This window comes from Protopterus annectens, chromosome 8.part0 (genome assembly GCF_019279795.1).
Source record: "Protopterus annectens isolate FY-2018-M chromosome 8.part0, PAN1.0, whole genome shotgun sequence".
In the NCBI taxonomy this organism is placed as follows: Eukaryota; Metazoa; Chordata; order Ceratodontiformes; family Protopteridae; genus Protopterus; species Protopterus annectens.
Window position 1 is genome coordinate 75,100,451 of NC_056741.1, and position 12,796 is coordinate 75,113,246.

Here is a 12,796-nt window from a genome sequence, read left to right on the forward strand (position 1 = left end):
TAGAGAAAAGGGGTTGTTCATAGGAGATTAAGAAGTAGGTAGTGGTAAGAGTAGACAATAGTGAGAGTACTAGTAAACATTGATGTTGGTTAGGCATGGTAGAAGAATGAAAAGTGGGTATTAGAGGAGAAGAAGAAGAGTAGGGGTTAACCTTTGGGAGAATAGGCCGGGGGTAGTGGGAGGAGATTTATATCTAAGGGGTGTGGAGATATAGATATAGGGTGAGGCTAGTAGTGAGTGTGTGATTGGTTTTAGGTAAAGGGGGAGTGGTTATGAGGGTATAAGTGTAGAGACCCTGGGGGCCGGTGAGAATTGGGGGCAGGGTAGGGGAGCGGAGTGAGCCCGAAGGGCGAACTGAGTGGGAAGACACAAGAAAGTGGATGACTACGGAAAACAATCAGTGGAATGGAAGAAAGAGCAGGTAGGTCAGAGAGTTAGAGAAAGTGTATATGGTAAAGTCGGCTGATCTGTAGAGATATATTAAGTTAGTGTACTAGAGTATGATATAGCAAGGTGAGGGAGGAGAGGGTGAAAAAAGAAGCAGATCCGGGAAAGTGATTCTGTTAAAAGACTAGTAAGGTAATGGGGGGTAAAAAAAGTCTATGAGAAAAACAATATAGAGAAGTGGTGAGGCGCCACCTTGTGGCCAGTTATATAATTGCAATGACTGGTACCTGAGCAAGGGGCTAAAAATGGTTGGGAGAGAGGAAAGATGCTATGTACCAGCAATGTGAATAGTTGAGCAAGGTGTTAATAGAGATTCAGCAGTAGTAAGAATGAGGGGATTGGGGGTTATTGGCTGCTGGCTATTCTGGAGGGAAGCTTAACTAAGATACCAGAGTCTTTGTAGTCAGGACAAACAAATAGAACATACTTTAACTCTCTTAATGAGTAGGTTTCTCAGGGAGCTGAAGGGTATGGTCTTAGTTGGTGAAATTCCTTTGCTTCCAGGAGGATAGTAGGCAGGAATATTGGTGCTTGAATATACCAATTGACCATGCTAGTATAGGGTAAGAAGAGAGAGAGATAGTAAGGCTAACAGTGCTAGTATTGGAAAGCAAATTCAATTATAATACATGCATGTAAAAATATTTGCTAACAACATCAGCTTAGTATCCATGTTACAAATCATCTAGGCAATGAAATAAAAACACATCTAGACCATGTAAAAAATAAGGAAAAAAAGACAGAGGTAGATCAATGAGTCTAACAATTGGTCCTATTAAATATTTAAGGCACAGTATAAGGGTAGAGTCAATATTTAACCTTGTAATATTATATGGGACTATCGCATAAAGCCATTGTTAAACTGTACAATACTCACTTAAAATCATTATTAAATAGGTTCTATATTAGCGATTTATTGGTTAAAAATCAGGTTATAGCCTGAAAAAGGCTAAATCGGTAAACACAGACCTGTGTCCTATGTTAACGAAAGATTGAGACAGGCAGCGTATATTCCGTATAGGTAAAATCAGGAGCCTTAACCGCCAACTACAAAGGGAGTGGAGAACTATATTAGTCTCCGCAGAAAGTAAGTTAGACCTGCTAGTTACCCGTTAGGTAAGGATTCAGAGGGTGATGCAATTATAGATAATATTATCTTGTTTCCAGTGTAGAGAGATAAACCTCAGCCAGTCGCTAAGTAAATAGGGAATAATACGGTAGCATGCCTTCGGCTAAGTATATAAGAGCTATACACATTAAGCATACAACTAAAAGCAATGCGAGCCTGGTTCAGCGTGAGATTAAAAGTATCCTAGTGGCTCTAACTGGGTAAAGGTGAATAGCGACAAGGATACACAGCTAATTACAACTAGCGTTGCACAGTATACAGTTTAGATTTCAGATAGGACTCTGCATATTAAACAAACTGACCATTTCAATGGATACGCAGCTAAAAACAGCTAGCGTTTCACAGTATACAGTTTAGATTTCAGATGGGACTCTGCATATAAAAGAAAGGATACACAGCTAAATACAACTAGCGTTACACAGTATACAGTTAAGATTACAGATGGGACTCTACATGTTAAACAAACAGTTCTTCTCAATGGGACTCTATGACGCACACAATTTATAAGCCCACGTGTAGATGCTATGCAGGTCCGACTAATTATCGGCACAAGTTCCTTTTCAACAAAGAGAAAAAATCATCCACTAGGTACATGGAAAGCCACACGTAGATCATTTAGTTTATAATGCAGATATTCGCAAACAGTAAAGCAGTTGAAAACAAAAAGCTAACTCTCAGTAAAAGGCAATCTTTCAAAAGAAAAACACTTCACACAGTTTAACTTAGAGAGCTTAACTTTAGGATATGTCCATATTATTAGGTAGACATCACAAACTATGTTTATAGTAATCATAAAATGCTTACTCTCAGCCTAGGTTAAGCCTCCGAGTCCAGACGCACAACAGCCAAATAGTGCACAGGGAAAGAAAGATGGCGTCAGTGAATAGTGGGATATATTTATAGGTTAGTAGTAGACATTGGGGGAGGGTAAGAGGGGAGTAACCCAGATTTCATGTCATAGACAGGAATTCACGAGGTAGAGAGCATCAGATTAGAAGACAGTGGGAAGAATACGTGATAGGGGAGGGGCAAAGAGGTAGGAGTATAGGTATGATAAATGATTGGGAGTAAGGTGGGAAGGTAGATTGGAAGGTAAGAGAAATCAAGGATAAAGAGCCTAATGGGGAAGAGGGAGATAATAGGATGTAGGAGAGTTATAATAATGGCATATAACCAATCAGTTTGGAGAGCTGAGGGGAAATCTAAAGCCCTGCAGTAAGACACAAGAGAGTGGATGACTACGGAAAACAATCAGTCGAATGGAAGAAAGAGCAGGTAGGTCAGAGAGTTAGAGAAAGTGTATATGGTAAAGTCGGCTGATCTGTAGAGATATATTAAGTTGGTGTACTAGAGTATGATATAGCAAGGTGAGAGAGGAGAGGGTGAAAAAAGAAGCAGATCCGGGAAAGTGGTTCTGTTAAAAGACTAGTAAGTAAGGTAATGGGGGGTAAAAAAAAGTCTATGAGGAAAACAATATAGAGAAGTGGTGAGGCGCCTCCTTGTGACCAGTTATATAATTGCAATGACTGGTACCTGAGCAAGGGGCTAAAAATGGTTGGGAGAGAGGAAAGATGCTATGTACCAGCAATGTGAATAGTTGAGCAAGGTGTTAATAGAGATTCAGCAGTACTAAGAATGAGGGGATTGGGGGTTATTGGCTGCTGGCTATTCTGGAGGGAAGCTTAACTAAGATACGAGAGTCTTTGTAGTCAGGACAAACATACAGAAACAGAACATACTTTAACTCTCTTAATGAGTAGGTTTCTCAGGGAGCTGAAGGGTATGGTCTTAGTTGGTGAAATTCCTTTGCTTCCAGGAGGATAGTAGGCAGGAATATTGGTGCTTGAATATACCAATTGACCACGTTTAACTCTCTTAATGAGTAGGTTTCTCAGGGAGCTGAAGGGTATGGTCTTAGTTAGTGAAATTCCTTTGCTTCCAGGAGGATAGTAGGCAGGAATATTTGTGCTTGAATATACCAATTGACCACGTTCAACTCTCTTAATGAGTAGGTTTCTCAGAGAGCTGAAGGGTATGGTCTTAGTTGGTGAAATTCCTTTGCTTCCAGGAGGATAGTAGGCAGGAATATTGGTGCTTGAATATACCAATTGACCACGTCTCAGCCTAGGTTAAGCCTCCGAGTCCGGACGCAGAACAGCCAAATAGTGCACAGGGAAAGAAAGATGACTTGATGCCAGAGCCATGGGCTCAAGCTTAATGCCAAGAAATGTATAGTTATCCCCTTTGGGAAAAACCATGTACCCATGAATTACCACATAGGTGGCAGTACATTAAACACTGAAAGTGTGATGAGAGACTTGGGGATACAGGTGGACAGTGATCTCACCTTCGATAACCACATCGCCACAACAGTCAGGAAATCCTTGTACGTGGCATACCTCATCACTAAGGGCTTTTCATCCATCAAAAAGGTCATTGTCCCACTGTATTCTTCCCTCATTAGACCCATTATAGAGTACAATGCCCCGATGTCCTTCAAGGATGCATCTGCAGTCCTTACAAATGGGTTGTCCTGTCGTCAGGCAGCCCTTCGGGTCGGATTCCAAAGTCTGGGTCTGGCTTCGGCTGGTGTCGCACTTCACCCGACGTCATAGCTGCAGTTATTCGGGTATAAAGGCATCAGCCGATGCCATTTTTCTCAGTCTTTCTTGCCGCGTGGCGCCCGAAGCAGAAGCTGTTCGCAAGTGCCGGTCGGTCAGATCCAGAGATAACTACTACCGAATACTACTTCGAAGACTTCTAAAAGCTAAGTACCCGTTGGGACTCTTTCTTGCCTCAGCCGATGTCAGAGAAAGTTAATAACTGTTTATCCTGTGGGAAACAAATACCTCATAAAGATTTCCACTCCTACTGTATACATTGCTTAGGCCCAGACCACGACGTAGCAGCTTGTCTAGCCTGCTCTTTTTTTAACCGACGGACGCCAGACGCCCGCTCGGAGTTTGCTGAACAAATTTTCGCCTCTGATTTTGCCTACTTTTTGCCGTCGGATCCTCCGACAGCGCAAATTGCCAAAAAACAGAAAGAAAAGGACCGACACTCGCGGTCCGCGGTTTCGGCCGAAATCGCGATTAAGCCAACCGCGAGTGTCACGGTTTCGGCCGAAACCGAGCAAGCGGTTCTTTCTCCAGCTGAAACCATGCCTACTACCGAGGCCTCTTCTAACCTGGTAGAATCTGCTTCTGAAAATCAGCCTTCTGTTGCGGTTTCCCAGGATTTATCGGACACAATTCCCCTGGATATTTCAACCCCTACACATGGAGCTGCTAGGCCTCCTGCAGCCATGTCTATTAAGGCCTTTGCCAGGGCCAAAGCAGCCAAAGCTTCAAAATCTGTGCCTGCCAAACCACCCCCACACAGGCCCAGCACTAGCTCTCATATGCTAGCCTTGGCTGAGGATTTAATTTCTTTAATTCGTGGTTCCCAGCCCCATCCAGACAGGACCTCTCTCCCTCCCCCAGAAAAGAGACCTAGAGCAGAGCTCCCTGAACCAGTACCCTCTGATGGTTCTTCTGATGAATGAGAACATTCTGAACTTCCTGAGGCTCCTTATTCTCCTTACGAAGACTCTGATGCTGAAGAGTCCATTCCTTTAGCCTCTCCACCTGAGGAATTTTCCTTTGGGGAAACATTGCATGCTATGAGGGAACAATTTCAGTGGCAGGGCCAAGATTTTTCAGACTCCAGAAAAAGGCTTAGAACCTTTCTACATTTGCCACAACATAGGCCTTTGGCTATACCTCCAGTTCTTTCTGTTGTAGATGATGCATTTAATGATGCTTGCACTGCTCCTGATTCTTTACCTCCGGCTCCTGCTAAGCCCGATAGGTTCTACAGGGTCCCGGACACTCACCACCATTTATACAAGGCTCCCTTGGCAGATCCAGAAACCATCGCTCAGGGCCCTAAAGCTGTAGCTGCTTCTTCTACTAAAAACCCCCTCCCTCTGAAAGGGAATCCAGGTCCTTAGAGAGATGGGGTAAAAAAGTTTACACTTCTGCCACCTTGTCAGCTAGGGCTTTGAACTGCCAATTTCATATGTTTCAATATCAAGAGTTTATGCTTGACCAGTTAACTAAAAAGCTTTCCTCTGAAGAATCTTTAGATAAGAAATATGTTCAGGAAATGGTACATAACATACAGCAGGTTAGTAACCATTCTTTAAAATGCGGCTATGATGCACTGGAGGCTTCCTTTAGATCAGCCATGACTGGCACAGTTATCAGGAGACATGCATGGTTGAAAGAGCAGGCATTACCAGACCATGTCAAATCAAAGTTTTTGGATGCACCCATGGACAAGGTCAATTTATTTGGTTCCCCTGCTCAACAGGTGCTAAAAAGATGGAAGAAAAGGCAAAATCTGTGCAAACGGTGAAAGATTTTTTACAGGTTCAACCTCCAAGGTTTAGCAGGAACTGGCCCTCCAAAAATTGGTCCTTTCCAGACTCCTCTAAGGCCCAGAGAGGCAGGAATAGGCATTCAAGAGGCAGAAACCAATCCAGGGGTGCCTACAGGGGACGCCAATGGCAAGGTAACAACCAGCGAGGCACAGACACAGCCACCACCACTACAACAACTCAATCACAGTGACTTGACAGTGGCACCGCCTACCAGGGAACAACTAGAAGCACCCTTAGGCAGAAAACTAACATTATTCTCAAAAAACTGGCACTGCATAACAAGGGAAAAATGGATTTTGCAAACTATAGACCAAGGTTACAGGTTCCATTTCCATACTCTACCAGGGAAGAGAGGAATGCCAAACCTACCACCTTCTCAAAGGACAGAAGCTCTAAAACAAATATCTCGGCTATTAAGAATGAGAGCTGTGGAAAGGTACCACCTATGGAGCAAGGAAAGGGATTTTACTCCAGACTCTTCCTGGTACCAAGAAAAGAAAACAAATGGAGACCCAATCTAGACCTGTCCGCTTTAAACACATTCCTTATTGTTCCAAAATTCAAAATGCTGACCCTACAGCAGCTTCTTCCCATGCTGGGCAAGGAGTCTTGGCTGGTAACTCTAGATCTCAAGGAGGCATACCTGCACGTCCCCATAAGACCAATTTGCAGAAGATACCTCAGATTTCTTGCAGGATCAGAGCATTATCAATTTTCAGCATTGCCCTTTGGCTTATCTACTGCCCAGAGTGTTCACGAAATGCCTGGCATCAGTAATAGCTCATTGCAGGCTTCAGGGAATCCAAATTTATCCCTACCTGGACGACTGCCTGATACAAGCGGACAACAAAAGCAAGCTAGCAGAAGATTTACAAAAAGTCATTTACCTGCTGCAAGCCTTGGGATATACAGTCAATATAAAAAAGTCAAGGCTGATTCCATCCCAAAGAATAACCTTTCTGGGTGCAAAGCTGGACACATCAAAACAAATGGCATTCCTAACTGCAGAAAAGAAAGAACAACTACCTCTCTATTTTTTGGCATTAACAAAGCAGAACCACCTAACTGCAAGAAAAGTACTGCAAGCTCTAGGCTTCATGGCATCCTGCATAATCCTGGTCCCTCATGCCAGGCTGCATATGAGAAAGCTACAGTGGTACCTAAGGAATTTGTGGTCCCAGCACAAGCACAGCCTAGAAACCAAAATTCCAATAATCCCATGCCTGAAACAGGAGTTCCTATGGTGGGCTCAGGCCTGTCAAGCAAACCCAGGACTACCCTTCTGCAACAGCCAACCAAGCCAAACCATTACGACAGATGCCTCAGACCTCGGTTGGGGAGCACACATGCAGGGCAAGTGCATACAAGGTTTATGGTCTCAAGATCAGCTGTTCCTACACATAAATCTAAAGGAAATGCTGGCAGTAAAATTGGCAATCCAGTCATTCAGACCATTTCTCCAAGAAGGCCAGTTGATGATAAGGACAGACAACACCACAGTTATGTGGTACATCAACAAACAGGGGGGCACTCATTCATATCCTCTATGTCGGCTGGCCCTGGACCTATGGGATGTGGCCCTGACCAACAACATTCAGTTGCAAGCAATCTTTGTACCAGGAAAAGAAAACATTCTAGCAGACATATTAAGCAGAACAACCACAGATGCCCACGAATGGATGCTTCGTCCGGACATCTTCAAAACCATCACAAGGGAATGGGGATTACCACAAATAGACTTGTTTGCATCTCCGGTCAATCACCAGCTAAAGAAATTCTGCATGAGGACGTACCACCCACTTGCTTGGAAGGTGGACTCCCTCTCTTTCAGTTGGAAAAACCTGACAGCATACGCATTTCCACCACTTCCTTTGATGCACAAGGTGCTTCTGAAGATCAAAGAGGACCATCCCAGGATCATTCTGATAGCTCCAGACTGGCCAAGACAACATTGGTACCCATTGCTGAGGGCAATGTCTAGGGAACAAATATGGACACTACCCCTGGTCCCATTATTGTTAACCCAGAACAATTGCAACATCCTGCATCCAAACCTGAAAACACTGCAGCTAACTGCTTGGAACATTACATAACAGCAATTAACCCAAACTTATCCCAAAGGGTTAAAGACATAATCCTGGAGGCACGCAGACCTTCAACAAGAAAGAATTATGCTGCAAAATGGAAAAGATATTTCATTTGGAGTACTGCAAAGGGAGAAGATGTGACTCTAGTAAACATGGCCAACATCCTGGAGTACTTGGCAGAGCTTTTCCACACAGGCCTGTCCTACTCTTCCATCAAGATACATGCATCAGCTATTTCAGCACAGTATAGCTTGGATCCTCCTGTATTTTCTCATCCCCTACTCAGACAATTTCTAAGAGGAATTAAAAATGTGAAACCTCCCAGAAAACCACCATTGCCAGCATGGGACTTGAACTTTGTGTTAGAGAAGTTAACACTACCTCCCTTCGAACCAGCAGCAACAGCAGAATTACAATACTTATCATGGAAGACTGCTTTTCTGCTGGCAATAACCTCAGCAAGAAGGGTCTCTGAACTACAGGCACTAATGGCAGTACAACCCTTCCTGATCTTCCATCAAGATAGAGTGTCTATGAGAACAAATCCTACATTTATGCCTAAGGTGGTATCCAGAGTGTCATTAAACCAGGCTATTCACCTACCTACATTCTTCCCAAATCCACAGAACAGGGGAGAAAGGCTTTTGCATACCTTGGATGTACACAGGCAGTTACGCTACTACCTGGACAGGACTAAGTCCAATAGGAAAACTGACCAGCTACTGGTAGCATATGCCACAGGAAAGGAAGGAAAACCAATTTCAAAACAGACAATCTCCAAATGGATAGGAAATTGCATTAGATTTTGTTACTCCTACCATGGAAAGAAAACTCCAGAAAACATCAGGCCTCATTCCACAAGAGCTACAGCCACTACCACAGCTTTCTTACGAGGAGTGGCTACCAAGGACATTATAGAGGCTGCTACTTGGACCTCCGTGCATACATTTGCCAAGCATTACAATTTGCCTTTATACTCTAGATCCCGAGCAGGTTTTGCCACTGCTGTTTTGCAAGGGATCCTAGCTACACCATAATCACTACTCTTCCTCCTCCCCTTGTTTAGCTATGGTATTCTACCCATTTGTAAGGACTGCAGATGCATCCTTGAAGGACATAGTACAGTTTTGTACCTACCATAAATGTAGATGTCCGAGAGGAATGCATCTGCAGTCAGGATTACCCACCCTCCTTCCCCTCTGAGGTACTCCTAGGGTATTTGCCAGCCTTCAGCTAGCTTGGGGGGGATCTATTATGGTGTATTTGTTTGTATATATGTACATACATGCTTATTTTTGTGTTTACTCTATATTATTTGGAATCATTGGCATTTATCCAAATTTAGCCTTCCAGGAGGGCACCTGGCATCTGGGGCAAGAAACACTGAGGAAAATGGCGTCGGCTGATGCCTTTATACCCGAATAACTGCAGCTATGATGTCGGGTGAAGTGCGACACCAGCCGAAGCCAGACCCAGACTTTGGAATCCGGCCGACCGAAGGGCTGCCTGACGACAGGACAACCCATTTGTAAGGACTGCAGATGCATTCCTCTCGGACATCTACATTTATGGTAGGTACAAAACTGTACTTTTGGCATGTACCTCACAAGACATCTGCAACAGCTGGAAAGGCCGCAGAAATACCTCACTAAAAGATTCACTGGCCTAAAGCAGATACCCCATGCTGACCATCTAACAAAAAACTCCAGCTATACTCTGTGGCATATTGTCTACTCAGAGGCGATCTCTGCTTAACGTACAGGGCCATGTCAAACCCTGAGCTTTTGGACAAGCTCCACTTAAAGAAATCCCCTTCTCTTGGACCCACACACTTCAGGGATCTAAACCTTGTCATCACAATTAACAAAACATGCTGAAGGGACAGGTTCCTGACCCAGAGACTCCCCATACTCTGGAAAAGACTGTCCATACATGTCAAGCAGATCACCTCCTTGGCCCTTTTCAAAAGGAACCTTGACGATTGGATGGGAGATAGGAAAATTCACCCGAGGGATCACGTCTGTCAACCTGCTAGACAGGGGTTCAGGGAAGTAAATATTGTGGGAAGAAATATCCAGGGAATTGTTATGGCTAGGCTTGTATAGGCCCTAGGGCCGATAGCCTAGTACCAACCTATAACCTATGAACTCAAATACCTTTATAAGAACCCTGTGGCTGACCCTGCTACAGTCTCCCTATCCTTGGATAAGACTTCTGAATGTCTACCCAGTGCTAAAGCCCTTCCCACAGACAAGGATAGCAGAGCTATGGTTACATAGGGAAAGAAGGTCTACACCTCTTCCATCCTTGCATTCAGAGCAATCAGCTACCAGATGTAGATGACTAAATATTTGCTATCTGTACTACAGTCTCTGAATAAGGTGATATTAAATCCACAGTCTGCAGATTCTATGCAGAAAATTCAGACCTTACTATCTCAAATTGCTAGACACAGCATCAAATGCATTTATGGTGCTGTAGATGCCTTTTCCAGGGCAGCAGCCATGGGTTCAATAATCAGACATTATGCATGGTTGCACAGCCAACCCATCCCTGAAAACTTCAAGTCTACAATCCTAAATTCACTCCTAGAGAAAGATCTCTTGTTTGGCCCAGAAGCTGCAAAACTCTTCAAAGCCCTACAAGAGCAAGGTAAGACTATGAAGGACTGTAGGCAAAAATTACTTAATGCAGTCCCTAGATACCACAAGAACTATCCAGCCAAGTCCACTTCCTTTAAGAGGGGACCATTGGTCCACTCACAAAGAAAAATACCAAGAAAGAGATTTTCAGACAACCTAGGGATTCTCCTTCATAGATGCCTCCCTTCAGAGGCAAAAAAAACTGACTACCTTGCCAACTACTCCCTCCCCTCCTCTCCTCAATCCTTCTTTCAAAAAGACTTTTTCTTTTCTGGGAAATGGAAACTATAGATATCTGGGTTTTGAATACCACCAAAGAAGGCCATGCCATGTCATGGGAAAGCATTCCTTTTTTAAAAGCCCTGCCCCCTCAGCAAAACCAGCTGCCTTTGCTCAGCCCTGTCTTACTCGATCAAGACATCATAGAAAGAGTGCCATCCTGCTTCACAGGAAAAAGGTTCTCTTCCAGAATCTTTCTGGTGCAATGAAGGAAGGAAAATTGAGACTCATTCTGGGTCTCTGTCTTCTAAACACCCTTTGGAAAGGTACCTACTTTCAAAATTCTCTATCTACACACACTTCTGCCTTTCATTCTTCCTTGTGCCTTTCTTGGATCAGTAGACCTAAAGGATGCTTACCTTCACATCCCCATTTGACCATCTTGCAGGAAATATGTCAGATTGTTCTCTGGCTCATCACATTTTCAGTATACGGCTTTGCCATTTGGTATTTCTATGGTTCATGGGTTCATAGATTAGTACTAGGCTAACTGCCCTTGTGGGTCATTTTAAGCCTAGCCAATTAACCCATGTGAGAATCAACCCCTGCACCTGTGTCTGTAAGGCAAATATCTTAACCATTACACATAGCTCCATTCATAGCCTTCTCTTGCACACAGGGAATACAGATTTTCCCTTACCTGGATCGACCTTCTCATTGAAGAACACTCCAGGGAATTCCTCGTCAAGAATGGATACACCATGGTATATTTCCTGTATGTCCTATGGTTCACAACTTACATAAAAAAAATCCAATCTCACACTCACAGAAGGCCTGGTCTTTCTGGGTTGCACACTAGATGCACAGAATGCATGCCTTCCTTCCTCTCACAGGGAAAAAGTTCAGTCTGGCTGCCTTTTTCAGAAACCTCTACTGTGTCTATTTGCACAACTAGGGAGATACTCTGGGCCTTGGGTTTCATGGCAGCTACCAATTCCAGTGCTTCCTCTGGCCAGATTACATATTCAGAAAATTCAGTGGTACACCAAATCATTCTGGTCTCAACATTCCCATCCCCTGGAGGCCCTGAGCCCTATTTTACCTTGCCTCAAAAGGCGTTACTGTGATGGGAAAAACAGGTCCATGCTCAGCCATGGCCATCCTTTCTCCCCAGACCCCCAACCAACCAAGTTCTTCATACAGATGCCTCAGACAGAGCATTGGGGGGCTTGGACAGGGTCCCACTGAGTACAGGGAAATGGCCTTCACCATCCTGTAAGAGCACATCAGCCTGAAAGAAAGTAGAACCCTTCTGCAAGCATTGCAGATATTTTCCCATCTGTGGAAACCAGGCTCACTGTTGGTGTACACTGACAACAGCATAGTCATGTGGTATCTGAATAAATGGGGGCACAAGATCTTACTCACTATGCAGGCTACCACAGGAGACATGGCACCTAGCCACACAAATGGGTATGACTCTGACAGCTGCATAGATTTCCCCACAGGCGAAGGTACTACTGGACTCCTTAAATAGGTCCTAAGAGGACCTCATGAATTCATCCTGAGCAAACATCTTCAAAAGAGTAAGGCACCAGTGAGAAATGCCACAATTAGGCCTTTTTACTCCCACAGAAAATCACAAGCTTCCCCTGTTCTGTACTAGAAGTTCTTCCCCTTAGTTTGAAGGACAGATGCCTTCTCTTTCCAGTGGTCAAGGAGTTTCCTGTATGTCAACCCCCCACCACTGCTTCCTAAAATATTTCTAAAATTTCAAAAGGAAGCTCCAAAGCTCCTACTCCTGGCTTCCTTCTGGCCAAGACAGCATTGGTTTCCCCTCCTACTCCAC